This window comes from Thermobia domestica, chromosome 18 (assembly GCF_964235325.1).
Source record: "Thermobia domestica chromosome 18, izTheDome1.hap1.1, whole genome shotgun sequence".
Taxonomy (NCBI): domain Eukaryota; kingdom Metazoa; phylum Arthropoda; class Insecta; order Zygentoma; family Lepismatidae; genus Thermobia; species Thermobia domestica.
In genome coordinates, this window is record NC_137471.1 from 98,907,328 (window position 1) to 98,926,327 (window position 19,000).

Here is a 19,000-nt window from a genome sequence, read left to right on the forward strand (position 1 = left end):
GAACAAGGAACATTTACTGTATTTCACAGTGTGTTTTGATAGAGTTGATATGTAAAAGCAAGATAAAAATCAACAAATAACGCTAAATTACTAATGCAATATCTAACACAATACGTTTGCAGAAACATATACAAACCAAAAGTTTATTTCCAGATTACGAAAGCTTCAATAAGACAATAAATATATACATATTACACACACGTATATATTATTATTATTATTATTATTATTATTATTATTATTATTATTATTATTATTATTATTATTATTATTATTATTATTACTATTATTATTCCATTTTGTTATATTTTTGAAACCTTGATCTTAGTGCTTGAATTTAAGACCACAACTTGCGTAAAATGTACGAATAAGTTAGTCATAAGAGATCGGAAACCGTTCATGGAAGTCCATTTGTTTGAATGTGTCTATCTTCTGTAGTCTTATATAGAAGAGTTAAGATAAGTGACTTTTTGGGCATACTACAACAAGTAGAGTCGTTAAATTTTAATTTTAAAAAATAATTTTCTTAGGAAAGCACGGTATAAGAAATAATTTTTGGAAATACGTATCGTAAAAAGGGTGGGGTAAGATTTCCGGGGTAAGGATGGGGTAGTGTATCTCGCAAATCTCTGAAGCTAGTAAAATGAAACTTGGCATATAAAATTTGCACTTAAAAAAACTGAAAATTCAACACATAAAATGGAAAGAACAAAGGGGACACTTTCTTTAATGTTTAAAGTCCCCATTGCTTATTCAGAAAATATTTATAAAGTAAGGAAGTATCTGCTTAAGCTGGATGCGTGAAACTCGGTATTTGAACTTTTAACTAAAACTAATAAAATATATGTTTCAGTGTCTTGAAAATTAGACTTCTACGAGAGAAGGAGGGTCAATTTTTATAATATTATAATTTCCCACTGCTTATGAGATTTGGGCAGAAAACTCTTTTCCTTTAGGTCTCAGTTCGGCCAGGTAAGCAAGAGCTCCCTCGTGGCTAGGCTAAGCGATTAGCGTACGCGCCTTTGGCGTGGTATACTCGAATTCGATTCCCGGCCGGAGCTCATGTAGTTTGGATTCTACGTTAATAAATAGGTCCACGTTCCATACAGACTCGCTGCTGAAAGGAACGCTAAACTAAAATCAACTCAACTCAACCTAGCTAAGCAAATGAGAGTACAAAGTGGATGATTAATTAGGTTCCTTTAATTATTTTAACATGTTGACGTAGTTTAAAAAAAAAAGTGTTTTCTTTCACATTCTATTATAAACATTCTTAATTTGCTGTAATTATTAAATACGTTTAATAAACATAAAACAGACTAACTCCCATTTCGGGGGCCATGAGTTTGTGTTGGGTGTTAAGCCATCATTTGCCGTCCCTGACATAACCTTTGATTTTAACTTCACATACAATCATCGCTCAGGTCTCAAATATTTAGCATATCTGAAACATATTATTATTATTATTATTATTATTATTATTATTATTATTATTATTATTATTATTATTATTATTATTATTATTAGTTAATTCCAACGGTAACAGCTATGTTAGCAATACGTATTAGAACTATTATTAATAATGATAACGAGTAAAGAGTAGTTAATTACGAGTGTGACAACTATGTGCTACAGAAAGAGTTCAATACAATAAATGTGTAAAACTAAATTACTTCAAATCAGCACAAAGAAAGCAAAATTCATGACAATATATAATAAAACACAACATTATGTTGCTCATACGAGGTCAATGGTAAAGGAATAGAAACAAACAGACATTATGAAAGATCTGGGAATCACATTTGATAGGCAATTAAAATTTTGTGACCATACAAATGCTATCATGCAAAGAGGGAAAAAAAAGACAATAGGCTTTTTTATTTATTTATTATTTCAGAACGACAGAATATGTACTTATACAAACTGTACTTGTGTAAAATATTTAAGCTAGTTGTAAGAACTAAGCTAGATTCTGGTTCTGTAATATGAAACAATATGTCAAACTTTAACAGGTTGATAGTATTCTTGGCACGAACGCGATGGTAGCGCCACAAGAGATTTTTAGGTCTTGTGCCGTTTAGGACTTTTGCCGTGAAATGATTTTTAGGTCTTGTGCATTTAAGACTTGCGCCGTTTAGGTCTTGTCCTGTTTAGAACTTGTACCGCGAAATTATTTTTAGGTCTTGTGCCATTTAGGATTTGTGCCGTTTAGGTCTGGTGTTGTTTAGATCTTGTGCCGTTTAGGACTTGTGTCGTGTCCCCGTGTAGATATAAGTTCTGCGCTGACAAGAAAAATTGAACATAGGGTTATGGTACTCGAAAATAAAAACTTGAGCAAAAATTCCAGAGTAAAGCTAAGCAAACAAACGGGCACCGTCGAATTTATTACAAACAAATTAGATCGAGATGTGAAAGATGGGTACGACAGTTGACCCGCATGAGACATATGTGATATGCAAGGATTGAATAGGATTTGGTGAAATAGGCTTGAGGGAAAGAGTGGCGTGGTAGCGTGGCAGGCAAGGCGTGTCACTTGAGAGGCCCAGATTCAACCCTCAGGGGACGGGAATTCTTCTATCTTTGTTGCAATGCGGCTCTGAGGTTCAGCCAGCCTCATTAGAATGGGTACCTGGGTGAAGGAGGAACATCTTTCCTTCCACTTTACTTCAGGCTATAGAGAAAATATATTTTCGAATGCCGCAAAGTTTTATAACCCAGACTTTCAACTTGCATTACTTCCGAACTGAAAGTGATAAACATAGATGGTGTTTGTTTATTGAAGTTTAGCATCCCTTTTCAGCATCTTGGCTATATGGACCTATAGTTTAAAGTAGAATTCCTACCACCCTAAAACGTTCAAATTTTAATGTTGTTTCATCAAAGGCACGTGCTAGTGACTGGAACGTAATGAACATAAAATCTTTCGCTGATTGTTAGCCTTTATGTGTATGTAAATCCTTCTGAAATGAAATGTTTGTCAGAGATAATTTTTACATACACAAGGGGAAAAAGAGAAACAAACAAAAAATATACTTATAGCAAAGAAAATTGCACATCATGGAACTACAAAATTGGCTTCGATAATTTCCAACATAGTGTAGATGCATATCTGATTATACTGAAAAATAAATTATATATTTCCATTCTTGTTGATGATTTTGTACCCTTTTTAACGACGGATAGGTATAAACTTTATTACCCTTAATTATGAAACTTTTCTCTTGAGAGAATTTCGATTTTACTAAGTTGAAAATACAATATAAGCTCTAGTTTTCTTTTCTCTTTCGAGCTCTCTCGTGGCTCCCTCTTTGACCAGCATACTCGGGTTCGATTCCTGGCGGGAGCTAATGTGGTTCGGATACCACGTTAAGCTGTAAGTTCCCGTCGCACATAACGTTGCTGATTAAAGAGACTCTAAACTCAAATCAAATCAAATCATTTTTCTACTTTTTAAAATTTTCTTTCTCCCTCCCAATTCACGTACACACACAGTAATCGAGATCCTATATGTGGTGTTGTCCACGAGACGAGAAACACAACAATTCTCATGTCGGTTTCGAGACGAGACAAGAAGTATCATTTAAAAATCTCGTCTCGTATCGATAATCAAAAAATGTATGTCCACTTTTTTTTTAAAAAAAATATTTTTTTTAAAAATAATACACTTGTTCTACTTGTGTACGTTCATTCAAATCTTTCTTCTCCCTAATATGATTGAATATACTAGTTAATCTGCAATTTACTGCCTGATATAAATAATCATTTCTTCAGTTCTGCAATACGACTGTAGTCGCTACGTGTGCTACATTACATCTGTATCACAAGTATATATATTTTAGTAGAAGTAGAACGAAATTTCTCGGTCATGTATTAACAAAATGTTCTTATTGATCGTGTTGGAATATTAGGGTATAACCAGAGCTCGAAAAATTCCGGGGTTCAGGTCGCCATGATGAACGAAAATACGAGCCTGACATCAGTACCCTGCCATGAGGGGTGCGAGCGGGGTGCTGGCCCGGGCGCCGAACTAAGGGGGTGCAAAATTCGGGAGGAAAAAGAAAAGGAGAAAAAGAGAGAGGAAAAATTACTTGGAATATTACTAGTATGTACTTAATTCCTCTTCCTGATTTAGGAAGTAGTCCTATAATGTTACTCATGTTAGGAAACTGCAAGTGCACATAAAGACCTATAAAATGGAAGAAAAAGTAAAAAGTGTTCAAAATAAAGGAAAAGCAGGGTTTATTTTTGAAAATTTTCTTACGCTTCGTGGCTGATCTGTCAACCTCACTCATATGTACGGGGGCACCGTCGTATACTCTCGTTCTGTGCGCTGATTTTCCACGGCATGACACTGCCTGGCAACTTGTTAATTTATGACCAATACAAGTGTAAAATATTTTTGTATCATTATGACGCTTGATCTTCAGAACTGGTGTCTAAGTCTGGTAGCTATTTGAGAATGCGTTGCACAAAGCATCTTCAAAACAGATGTTTCTTGCTAAAATCCCCTTGCCTGGCAACACGTCTTTCATTTTTCCCTTCCTTTTGACATCTTTAAAACAGCAGGCGGTCTATTTTTCCGAAACGCACCAAATACGCTCGAGCAGATGTTTTCTCCGCGTTTTTATTGCTTTCGCGTTTGTGATTAGCCATCCACATTTAAATACATGGTTAGCGTATTCCAAGCGTACGCATAAGCAATAAAAACGCGTTGCGATCGCTTCAAATAGCTACCCTGTAAGCCAGAATAAAATTTTTGAACATTGGTCATAACTATACCTGAATAAGTGCAGCTTTAAAAATACTTATAAAATTGAGTTAAATCTTCAGTTGACAAATGAGAGAAGTAACTCAAAAAAATAGCATTGTAAAATTGATATAAATACAGTATGTTTGTGTAACTTAAAACGCTACAGATATACAGATTATACAGATATACATATATAACATAGACCTATAGAGATTACTATGGTAGTATCGTATCTAACAAGATACATTCGCGAAGTGCCCCCTCAGGATTTGTGTAAAATTGATTCAATTGTAAAGTTTTCCGCAGTCCAGTATGTACTGTACTTATTTTAGCGGCCCATATCGGTAATTTGCATATGTATTGACCTTCATACATCTGAATTCAATTATATACTACTATAATGCTCGGGCACAAAATTGCTTTTAAGTTTCTTTAGATGTAACTAGATATGAATGTGGGCATATGCAAAACAAATTGGATCAAGTACTACTTCTCTGATACGTGTTACTCATCCTGGCTGCCATCTTGATCCGCCATATTGGATTAATTTCGGTTTTTCAAATGGGAATAGATGCAATATCAAATGTATGTACAATTTTCTCGGAAATTCACTGGTGTAGTGAATTTTACCATAGTTTGTACCGTTTGGAAGGTATTGGATGTTAAACTCCTCCAAGCACTTCACGAATAGATATTGCAGAGTAATATTAGGTACGCTTATGTTTTTGATGTTGACAAATCAGAACAATTTCTAGCTAGAAAAATAATGTAGGTATAAACAAACTCTTTACAACATTGGTGTCATAATCTTGTTACATTTCTGTGAGTGATTGTTATTACTTCCATGTTATACTATAACAATTAAGTATTGTATTACGGTCAAAATGCCTAATGTAAATCCAGATACTACCAGATTTGGGTGAAGACCTACCATTTCCGTTGTGACTTCTGTGTATCTGTATTATGTAAGTTCAGAGAATATTTCGTCAACTATAAACCACGTAAAATATTACATATACACATGGGACCCTGCACAATTTTCTATTTGGTTCAATATTCGTGAAGTGCCTGACATTTAACATGCAGTACCTTGCAAACAGCAAGCTGCGATAAAACTCACTACACCAATAAATTTCCGAGAAAATTCTACAGGAATTTGAAGTATCACTTGCACCTATTCCCATTTGAAAAACCGGAAGTTGAATCCAATATGGCGGATCCAAGATGGCGGCTGCTGTAGGTAACACGTTTCGGAGAAGCAGTACTTGATCCAATTTGTTTTGCACATGCCCTTATTCATATCCAGTTACATCTAAAGCAACTAAAAGCAATTTTATGTCCGAGCGTTATAGTAGTGTATGATTGAATTCCAGATATATATGAAGTCTCATAAATATAGAAATTACCAGAATGGGTCCCTAAAATTAGTACAATACACATTGGGCCGTTGAGAACTTTGCATTTGAATCAATTTTACATGAATCCCAAAGGGACACTTCACGAATGTAGCTTGTAAGACAGGAAAGGAAGTAAAGATTGTGGAAATGTTGTCACAAAAATCATTTGTTCAAAATTCTCTCGTTTTCAGCCTTTCAAACTATGCTACGCATAAATTTCGAAAGTCTTACAAACGGCTATGTACGTCCGTAGAGTTGTCTGTCTATCTACAGGTATCAGCAAGAAAAATAAGAATATTCAGATTTTCTTAAAACACCGATTCAATGCCTCTAGAATAGGTTCAATGTCCTCCGTTAACTCTCTCTTCAAACCGGAAATTTCAGAAATTGATCATTTGCGGTTTCAACGTTTATCGACATAGAACAAAAATGGTAATAGATAGTAATAGCCGATTTCCTGTAGTGGATTCAGCTTCTCAAGTGAACATATAATCATCACACGCGGAATACTTTATCAAAACCAGAAGTGGTTGAAATTTACTAGTCCTTTCGGTTGCTATATTGACTTTCATACGGCAAAAACGATAAAAGACATCGAGAGCAGGGGTAAAAGTGAGGGGGAAAACGGGGAGACGCCGTCCCTCCATCTTGAGAAAATATATAGGGCGTCCCCCCCCCCAACAGTTTATAAAAAATTACAATGGGCAAAGATAGGCAGGAGCGGCGTGACGTCATGCCGCTACCTACCGTCCGCTTACCTTTTCAGATCCAATTTTACCCCTGATCGAGAGACGTTATTTTGCAACCGATTCCGTGTTCCAAGAATATATTCTATCTTCTCTGCTAATCCTCTATTCAAATTAGAAGTGGTTTCAACGTTGAAGTCGCTTCCACTTCCGGTTTCAACGTTGATCGCCATAGAACAAAAACGGTAATATATAGCGATAAGCTTTTCTTCTTTTTGGTAATCAACTCAGTGTCTCAAGACAACATACCATCACGACCTACAATCTACCAAATCTGAAAATGTGTGAAATTTACCAGTACTTCTGGTTTCAATACTGATTAGTTTCCGCAGATCAAAAACTGATATATATCGAAAAGTTTTTTTTAATATTTTTTACACAATTTGAACATTCTAAGAATTAATTTTGTCTCGACTTTTATGAATCTATTCAAACCAGAAATATGTTATTAAAATCTGCGATTTCTACTTACAACACTGATCGCATAATGAATAAAACGAAAAAAATATCGACAAGCAGTTTTTTTTTTTATGTAGATTCAGTGCCACAAGAATACTGCAAAGTAATAAAAGCTTATAACTGTTAGCATGAGCAATCAGATGAACAGGAAAATATATAAATAATGCAAAAAGTACCCTGCGGTGAGAAGTCATGCATTGGTAACTAATAGTCTGTTTCTTTTGCATCCATCTATATGAGTCGTAGAACATATGTTCCTAGTATCAAGAGAGACTTTATTTCATATGCGCACATCCAATCAGAAAGATTATGATCCGGCCTGGAAAAAAGACTGGATCATTACGACTTAAAAATTACATAAACGTAGTATCGGTTATAGCAGTGGGTGGAGATTACTAGTATCAGATGTAACACGTGTCAAACAACAATATATCTTTTATGTTCCATACACTAGCGTTTTCTTCCAGCACGGCGACTAACAACGGACTGAAAAGGAAACTGAGAAGATTGTCCAGCATTTAAGTTTCTTTTTCAACTTCCTCCCTTTACTTTAAGCTGTCAAAACTACATGTTCGCTATTTTCACCCACTGTAGTGTCTTAATTAAGTCGATTATATTCACTAAGGATCGATTGCAGATAAAAGGATGCTGGCATAGCAACATAAAGGATTCTAGTCGCACTCTCTGGAGTGCCAAAGTAAACCATCCTCTTAAACTGTAATAATACGAACTATGACTCTGAAAAAAAAACTGAATATGTAATAGCGAATAAGCTATTTAGATTCTGTGAATATTCAATTAATGAATTCTGACGACCACACTGAGAAAAAAAATTGTAGGTGGCATACTTAAAAACGTAGGTTACATTCGTAATTCCTGTAGTTTCTGGACTTAACGTACAACCGTATATAACATCCTGCAGCAAACGTATAGCTGAAAAAGTATGTATTATACGTACTGTCTGCATAAGTGCAATGACGTCATTCGTGTGACGTCATCTGCAGTAACAAGTATATACGGAGGTGATATCTAGCTTTGTGACGTCAGGGTCGTATGTAGCATGTGGGTTAATAATGACGACATACACTGACTATCAGGACGGAGCATGATTTCAAGAAGTATGCAATATACGTTCTGTACGTATGTTTCTTGCGTTCAACCCCGAGACAGCATCTATATTGTACTTGTGCCCCATACGTACGACTAGATACAGTATACGTATTGTACGTATGTATTATACAAATTTTCCTTATGTCGCACACAGCTTGTCCAGATACAGCATACAGAATATCCGTATGCACCATACAGAGTGCATATATGTAGCTTACAGACTGTCTGCATGCAGCATATAGATTATACGTATGTCGCGTACAGGTTGGCCATATGTAATGTATAGATTGGATGTATATAGCTAATAGGTTGTCCATATGAAATATACAGATTTTACCTGTATCGAATACGTATTGCCTTCTTGTAATGTATGGATCGGACATATGCAGGATCTAGAGTGTACGTATAGTGCACCATTATTAAAGTGCTGCAACATACTGCAAAGTGCATGATACATTCTTACTGTAATGTTGTCAAATATTGTTTTACTCTGTATGAAAACAAAAATAGCTTAAAATATGGTTGATCTCCTTTGTGCCAATAATAATAAAATTAACAATACTACACTTTTCAAATCTTAGTTTGGAGCAGTGAAACTGTCCAAAGAAATGTATTTACCTGCAGGGTGTCCTATAAGTTTGGGCTTCCTGATAATTCGTTGGAAAGCTACTGCAAAGTCAAGTGTTGAAAAGTGACAAACGTTAATTTTAAAATTATGGGCACAAAGCAGGGGCGGATCCAGGACGGACTTCTGGGGGGGGCGGTCGGCGGTAATACTGCTACTTTTAAGAGCTCCAAACTTGTTATGGATGGGTTTATTTATATATAAAATAAGAAAGTTTCCTCTTGTGGGGGGGGGGGCGATCGCCCCGATCGCCCCCCTCTGGATCCGCCCCTGGCACAAAGGAGGTTAACCATATATTAAACTATTTTCGTTTCCATACAGAGTAAATCAATATGTGATATATTACTGTAAGAATTTATCATATGGTTTGCAGTTAGTTAGTTGCAGCACCTCAATAATAATGCAAAATGCACAGCCTTATACAATCCTATATTCAAACTCAAACAAGATTTACGTACAATCATTTATTAAGCTGTTATCATCCATTGCTTGTACGATATAAAGATTATTTTACCTCATTCTTTTCCTTAATAGTATCTTCTACTAAAGTGCAGTTGTTACCACAAGAGGCCTGAATAGAATTTTCCAGAAATAACTTCTCTGTACATTTTAATTAACAGGTATTTTTTTTAAATGTCGCAATAATTAAAAGTGTGGTGTCAGCCGGAAACGCATTCGCTTACAATATTATTCCTACTCAGTACTCGCCATTAAAAATGAAACACCAAGAAGGAGACTGGGTAGATGCGCCAAAGTTCCCAGGCCGATACCTAATAGTAAGTGCAGAATACTCTTAAACGTTCGCTGTATTCGCTGTGTGACAACGTGGTGACAGCGGAGGCGTTGTGCAGCCATCGACTAAACATATTTATTCTTCCCTGCTATAGACATTCTGCAAATTTGGACTTTCCTGGATGCATCCTTCTTAGTGCAACATTTTAAGGAAAGAGCAATTTAACAGTCTCATACATTGCTTAAAGAAAGAGCAATGATTCTCAGAATTACTCGGAAGATATATATACACAATAATTTAAAACGGTTATTTCAAACTTTGCAATTCAAAGCACGAAAAGAACTATAGATAAAGGAACACTGATTTTAGCCAAATAGTAATTAGTAAACTCAATCACACTCAGTACCATTAGTTGCTTGGTGTTATCCGTAAGTCAGAGATCACGGTATCTCATTTCGTGTAGATTTTTGCATTTGTTTAACGCTAAAAATGTATTTTATCGCTAATTGAACCCAGTACCATATATATACCAACAGGACGTACCTTAGTCACAAGGTGACATGAGTGAAACACTAAACTATTCGATTGACACCTGCGGCCTTGTCAACACTAGAGAAAGTTACAAAGTGATTAAGTAAATACGGAACATAGTTCATACAAAGTATAGCGATGTATGAAGTCTCCGTTTCATACGACTTGGATAAAGGATACATCTGAAATAGCAACAAAGAAATATATAATGATTTCTCTGGATAATTTGGATTAGTCCAGAATTCGAACACACACACGCTGGTAAGTCCAACATTTTTTTTTTTTTTTAAACTTCGTTCTTCGGATTCCCAAAAAGTTGACTACTGAAAAGCTGAGTTATAGATTCTGTATTAAAACAACACCTTCGCTAGACATGTTCAGTGTACACATTGTCTTACATACAGAACAATACATTAGTTATTAATGCATGTCTGAAATAATAGTGCTTCGTATAGAATTTTACTTCATCCAATCGCAATAGCACAAAGATAAAAAATATTGCTAGGGATAATGTTCTTATTACAGAGAAAAAGAATTAAAATGACTTAACATTAACAATCATTTTCTTTAAACAGAGATAATATTTTATTATAATTTATGGAAGAAAGAAATAATTTGTAGTACAGTATCTTTATTAGGGTTATATATTCGTACAAAATAATGTAAGTACAACTGAGTCTGTCTTCAGAAAGGGCGTACTTTTAGCCACAACCTACACTGCTTCTTTTGACTGTCTTTCAAGCAGAATTCTGGTTTGATGCACGAAATACCTGCAACAAAAATCAGAAAATATTTAAAATGTTATATTCAGTGTGCTTAATTTGGTTGTACTTAACAATACAAAGTATCTTAACATTTTTGAGATTAAATGGACAAAATCTGTTCGGTCAGGTATGGACTTTTGGGTTGCACGTAGAAAAACTATGAAGTGTTTATTGATGCTGAACAACAACTCAAAATGTATTACCATTCAAAAGTAAGTGGGTACCTCAATGGTGTTCGGGCTACCATGGGGTACCTAATGTCTGTATTTTTTAGATATATGAAAATATATGTCTCTAAAATGTAAGGAACTGACATCTGTTTACCGAAAACCTCAACTCGGTAAGCCTTATGGATATCGAGATATGGGAAAATAAAGAACGACACCATAGAAATGTGGGGTTTGCGTACTAGATGGGCAGTTTCGGAAACGTAATTACGAGAGCTTACAACCACCTCAAAAGTAGTTTCAATTAAATACACTACACACACGCCCTGATGGGGGTTTTCGGGTACCATAATATTCGCAGAACTCTCATTTCTAAACATTCTAAAATATGTTTTAATAACGTTTTAAAGAACCTTAGAGGTGTGTGTTTACCGAAACCGCAAGTCGGTACGCCTAACAGTTACCGAAATATGATGAAATAAAAAGTGACACCATAGGTACGTGGAGCTTGCATATTAGACAGTACAATTTAGAAAATTAATTAAAATATGACTATCAAGATATTGTCAAATAAAGGGAGGATCCATACAGTTATGGGGTTTTCGTGTTAGGTGGTAAAATTTCCGAAACCGGCCATGGAAAGTTAATAAGCATCAGTAGCAATTTCATCTTAAAGTAATTAGGTATTTCCATGGAGTTTAAGAACATCATGGGATCTACCAAGATTACATTTTAAAAGCTTTGGAAAATATATTTTGACATTTATAAAGAGTATTAGAAATATATATTTACCTAAAACTTCCAGCTAGTACATCTAGCAGCTAGAGAGGCACCATACAATAAAAGCGTATTAGATCTTGAAATTTCAGAAAACAATTATTGATCCTAACAAAAGTTAAATAAGATGGTACTTCTATGGGTTAAGTGAGTACCGCAGACTCGTCAGTACAATTTCGATCGAAAGATTAATTCAGCTCTAAATTTTCTTTGGACAATTCCAAGCGTTCATCGGGCTCTGAAATAAAGTGAACATTTTTTGTCAATATCTAATATAGCAAACGAGATATAAGGAATTGTGTATTTTATGACGTCGTAAAAATAGAGACCCACATGGATTTGTACTTTTGAGTCTTTGCTGTAAGAAGAAGAAATTTTAGAAAACAACCGTATATACCTTAATAGACAATTAAATTGGCGGGGGCACAGTGGCTTAGTGGTAGAGTGCTTACCTCTGGTGTATTGGGTTCTTGGTTCTATACGCGGCCAAGTCAGTTTGTAGTGGACATCGTATTCGTGGGTTTTCTCGGGGTTCTCTCTTTCCTCCCACCTTTGCATTCCATCAATTCTGCCAACAACATTCACTTGCTTTAATCAAAATCTCCCTGAGACTGAAATGCATAATCGTGGGTCGCTACACTGAAATATTTCCTTTTATTTAATTTAAAATTAAATAGGGAGTTAAGTATGATCGTATCTCTATGGGTTAAGTGAATACTCCAATAGTTTCTGCAAAAAAAAATATTAGTTAAACACCCTACCACTAAGCTACTGTGTCCCCGCCCATTGAATTGTCTATTAAGGTATATACAGTAGTTTTCTGATTTTTTTTCTTATAGGAAAGACCCAAAAGTACAAATATATAAAGATCTCTATTTTTACGCCATAAAATATATAATTCCTTTTATCTTGGTTACTATCTTAGATATTGACAGCGAATTTTCATTCTTTTGTACAGCTCGATGAACCCTTGGAATTGCCTGAAGAAAACCTAGGACTGAACTAATCTTTCGATCGAAATTGTACTGAGGTACTCATTTAACCCATAGAAGTACCATCTTATTTAATTTTGTTGCGACCAATAATTGTTTCCGAAATTTCAAGATCTCATACACTTTTATTTCACAGTGTTTCTCCAGATGTTAGATGTACTAGCTGGAAGTTTTGGGTAAACACATATTTCAAATACTGTTTACAAATGTCACATTATATTTTCAAAAGTTTTTAAAATTTAATATTGGTAGACTCCATGATGTTCTAACACCCCATGAATATATCTAATTACTTTAAGATGAAATTGCTACTGGTGTTTATTAACTGTCCATGAACGACTTCGGAAATTTTAGCGAAACGAAAACCCCTTAACTGTGTTGGTCCCCCTTTATTTGACATCATCTTGATGGCCGTTAGTCATATTTTAATTCATTTTCCGAATTGTAGCGTCAAGTATGCAAGACCCACATACCTATAGTATCTCTCTTTATTTTCCCATATCTCGGTATCCATAAGGCTTACCGAATTGCAGTTTTCAGTTAAAAAAAAATCAGTTCTTTACATTTTAGAGACATGTATTTCCATATATCTAAAATGCAGAAATTAGGGACCGCATTGGAACCCCATTGGAGTACTCACTTACTTTTGCATAGCAAGGTAAAAACGCCAGTGGTTCTCACTTTAAGGTTGAAAACATACTATTTTGTCTTTTCTCTGAGCATTGTGAATCTGTCGGAGCTATACCGTAGTTGGAAAGACTCACTGATCCTTCCTATAATGACCATGTAGTCAGAATTCAAAAAGGAGTAGAAGGAAAAACAATATTTTAAAATCCTTGCAGCAATAGTCCTCACCTTAAAATCAAAATGTTCCAGTAATAGTCAGGATTTTCTATCAGTGTTCGTCACTCAAATAACTTGACATAATTTATTCAAAAACGCACTGTGTATCAGTTTAGGGTTAAGAATACAATATAAAGTAGTAAGCTTAATAACTTTTCATCACTTTTAGCACTCAAGAAAGAAAAGAAAAAAACGTTTTACATACTTTTTAAAGCAATTTCAGAAAGAAAAATGTTAACTGAATTGTAAAGTTAACTGTATATCACTTTCACGTTAAGAATACAATATTAAATACTATGTTTAATAACTATACGTCACTTTAAACACTCAAAAATGAAAATAAACGTTTGTACATACATTTTGAAAACAATCTAAGAAACAAAATAAGTTAACTGAATTCAAAATTTAATTATACATCACCTTAAGCTTAAGAATACACTATAAAATACTGAGATTAATAACAATGCATTACTGAAGAATGAAAACAAAAATGTTTTAGCTACCGATATTGTATTTAGATGTTATTTCTCATTAACATTTTTTTTTTGAGAACTCGTGATCAAGTCTAGGGATGCGCAAGAGAAAAGATTTGAGATTGTCTCCTCTCGAAAAGGTGCCGCGAAAGTTATGTATCGTCTCGAAAACTGGATCCATTTCTATTGGAAGAGCTCTGTCTCGTCTCGAATTTCGTAACAAAAATTATGTCTCGTCTTGTCTCGTGTGCATCCCTAATCAGGTCCATAGCCAAAAACTTCATTTCCGAAGGGTTCGATAGGGCTTTGCGATATCCGAATTTAAATATAGATAATCGATATCGACAAACTATCGAAACTTGTTCGAAATATTGAAAAATACAGCAATATCGAAATATAAACAATATCAAAAATCGAAAATATAGAAATACGAAAGAGAGAAAAGAATATGGATATATCGATCAAAAATTTCGATATCGATGTTTTGATATTTGAAAATATCAACCGTTCGATTTAAATATCACACAGCCCTAGGCTCCAACTGTTGTCACCTTTAAAATTAATGTGAAAATTACTGACTAATATTCTGTAAGTACCATAAGACGGGATTATTTTGCACTTCAGGATTAACTTTGCACAAAATACGGCAAAAGTTTCACAGTCCTCTGTCGGTAAAATGATGGACTGTAAAGAGAAAGTTTCAACTGTCACCGTAAGATAGAACATTGACTATTTGGTTGGCGGTTAACATCAGTTCTAATTACCTGAAGGGTTTGTTGTTGTAGAGGTATGGAAAGCAGTCACTGTAAAGGCCGACAAAATTTGAAAGATATCACCTACAAGAATTTTCGTCAAAGTCAAGTCAGTTTCGTAGAATACTCTGTGTATAATGGGACTTTGAGACAATAGTTGAAATTGAAGTGTGAAACGTTTTAAAGTCATAGAAAAATAAAACTGGGAGAAGGTTGTTTCAGCCTCTAATCGGGGCTACTTTGCACCGATCAAACGTAACCCCTCAGATAGGAAATTATTACTACGGGTACCTCCTGCCATCTAACTTTAGGAAAATTTCCTATTCAGGTAAATGTCGGGATGGATTTCTTGTTGGAAAATAAATTACGAAAAGCGGCGGATTCAGAAAAATAGTTTGAGAGTGACTTCACACAGAAAGACTTCCTTTATTTAGAAACGACTAGACTTTTTGAAGGGCTTGAAGCGTAGACACATAGGAATGACTAACATCAGAATTTTGTAAAAAAGAAATCCTGTAATTTGGGTGAGCTTCAGCCTGAAAGCCTCAAATCCCGTAAATCTTCCACTGATTACGGTTGGGATGATATTCTTGGATATAAAGAGCAACCAAGGCAAATCAGATCTCGAAGATTTTTGCTGTTCTTGAGTTGCCATTTTTGTGGGACATACTAAACTATCAGAACGTGGTTCCTATGTCGGTACCAGAAAATACATAATTTTCTTTACAAATATCAATAATTCGTACTAAGTACTGACACCGGTACCGTAAGTCCAACCTCAATATTTGTAGACTGCATGCAGTTTTGTGTAGGAAGTGAAATGTATCAATAGAAGAGAGAAAACACTGCACAGAAACATTATGTTCGTATGCTGAAAATACTTTTTTGTATGTGTTGCAAAGTATCTTCAGCTATCAGGTTACTTTGCAACAAAGTTTATATGAAATGAAATGAAATGAAATTTTTGAGTTTTACGTTCCACGATTATGCCGGATATGCTCAAGGAGACGATGATGATGAGAATGAATGGAATAGTAGAATGAAAATGTGTGAGAAAACGGGAAAACCCCGAGAAAAATCACACACAGTGTTTCTCCAACACAAAGCCCATTTAGCACGTGCTGGGATCGATCCAGGAACTTCACGCAGGAGAGGTCAACGCTCCACAACTGAGCTACCACGTCCCCCAAAACACAACCTCAGAATATATTTCATATAGAGTAGAAATAACAATATGTTGTAAACAAAAAAAAAAAAAAAAAAAAAAAATGGCCGGTCTGAAAGGCATGTAAGCTAAAAAATTACAATTGCTACTCGATTTGTTTACTAGCATTGTTTAATTATCTACGGTACTGAACATCGCAACACCAACATCATTATGTTATGTCACATCCTTTCAAAACTATGAAAACTGCAAAGTACCTGCTTTGCTTCGTGATGTCCGAAGAGTAAGACGACTGAAGGCGAAAGCAGGCAAGTGGCATACAAATTTATGATGTTGAAGGCATTATTTTTCACAGCTATGGAGAAAAGAGATAGAAACAATAATAACGAAATCTTTGTTTCACGTCCTACGAATATGTTATGTAGGCTGACGGTCACAAATGAGTAATGAAAATTTATGATCTTGGAATACGATTTGGTGGAATAATGAGGGAGAAAAATAATCATTGATTAAATATTAAATTGAAAAGAAATAAGAGCCTGACGCTCAAATACTTATCTATCCGGCACCCATCTTGATCCCTCTAAAATATCATGAAATGCTTGATTGATTCTAAACCCAATAATAGTAATAATAAACACAGAATATATAATTTACGCACCTTGAAATGTAGAAATTAATGGTTGTAATTCCCAGCTTTCCAATAGACCTTTGATTTCTCCAAATGAAGAGTCGGATATCTTGTTTCTTCTCAAGCAATAATGGGTTACAATAATCAGTTGCAGTCCAAAGCCAAGTCACTAAGTTAAGTATGAATATAAAAGAATTCATTAGTTAGATGCATACAAAATCCTACGCATGTAAATCCGAATCTACTTATTAAATTGTAAATTTAAACAAACTAAATTATACTACAGATATAGTGACATCAAACATATATTAAATAAGATATACAGGGTGTCTCAAAAGTCCCCTGACATAGGGTAACTCTGTTATTATCCGAGTTATAACAAAATGTCGGAGGGGAAAGCATCTCCAAATATGATGTGTCCAATCTAAAGTGAAGGAATTTTTAAAATCGGATGACCCCTTTGCGCTGTACACTCTTTATGCGCCCAATGTGAAATGAAAATGCAACGTTGCCATTTACCTGGACCCACAACATAAGTGAGTGAAGTTACTGTCTTTTACGCGAACATGTTGATGGCCAGTCTCCGTTTCAAACAGTAACTTCATTCACTTATGTTGTGGGTTCAGGTAAATGGCAACGTTGCATTTTCATTTAAAATTGGGTGCATGAAGAGTATACAGCACAAACATCTCGTCCGATTTTTTTAAAGTGTTCACTTTAGATTGAAAACGTCATATTTCGAGATTTTTTTCCTCTTACATTTTGTTGTAACTCTGATAACAGAGTTACCCTATGTTAGGGAACTTTTGAGACATCCTGTATACATCATAAGAAGTTCCTTTCTAAATTCTACACGGATGTGGTTAAATTGAATGTGAGGTGGGTGATACACATTAGGCCTTTTGGGAGTACGTCACACGGACGACCGTAATTTTGTGTTCAAAATTTTTATGAACTGGTGGGATATGTGATACATATGGCCACGGGCTAGAATTTTCTCAGTATGTCAAATATGCAATCAGATTTCATGCAGCTTAATTTGGTGGAAAGCTATTGCCAAATGAACGTTACATTTACCTCTCTCTTGCAGATGTTGAACCATGCCGTTAGCACGTGAGGAATGGATCGAAATAATCAAACTGTGGGGCGGGAGGAGTATACGTGCAGTGGTTGCCGATTGCAGAGTCATCCACAATGTGACTCTGTGTCACATGTTTCAGTGTCACAGTAATTAACTAAATTTGAGAAGACGGGCACATTCGTGAACATACATCGTAGCGGTTCAAACTCGCGGGACCTTGTTCCTTCCCCATTTTGAACCGGTACATGAAAATGCCATTTACTCCATGTTTGCCTGCGCCGATTTTGAAAATTCCTTCACTAATCGATTTCTCCCGTTGAGTACTACAAGAACCAGTTAAAATCTCGCGGGCCCTTTATTCTTCCCCATTTTGAACCGGTACATGAAAGTGCGATTTTTTTTCATGCTTGCCTGCGCCGATTTTGAAAATTCCTTCACTAGTCGATTTCTCTCGACGAGTACTACAAGAATCAGTTAAAATCTCGCGGTCCTTTTTTCTTCCCATTTTGAACCGGTACCTGAAAATGCGATTTTCTTCATGTTTGCCTGTGCCGATTTTGAAAATTCTTTCAGTAATCTATTTCTGTCGTCGAGTACTACAAGAATCAGTTAAAATCTCGCGGGCCCTTTTTTCTTCCCCATTTTGAACCGGTACATGAAAGTGGGATTTTTTTTCATGCTTGCCTGCGCCGATTTTGAACATTCCTTCACTAATCGATTTCTCTCGTCGAGTACTACAAGAATCAGTTAAAATCTTGCGGTCCTTTTTTCTTCTCATTTTGAACCGGTACCTGAAAATGCGATTTTCTTCATGTTTGCCTGTGCCGATTTTGAAAATTCTTTCAGTAATCTATTTCTGTCGTCGAGTACTACAAGAATCAGTTAAAATCTCGCGGGCCCTTTTTTCTTCCCCAAGCCAATATTTTTTTGTATATTTTGAATGTATTCAAGTATGGAACAAAAGTATTATATAATTCCCTTAGTAGGCTTCTCAACTTAATATT

General features: G+C 35.2%; 1 long non-coding RNA gene across 3 annotated transcripts in view; it reads left to right on the forward strand.

The window, feature by feature from the left end:
- Positions 1-19,000, forward strand: part of LOC145675497 (uncharacterized) — a 336,608-nt gene that overhangs the window by 33,455 nt on the left and 284,153 nt on the right. The gene's annotated exons all lie outside the window — the stretch shown is intronic.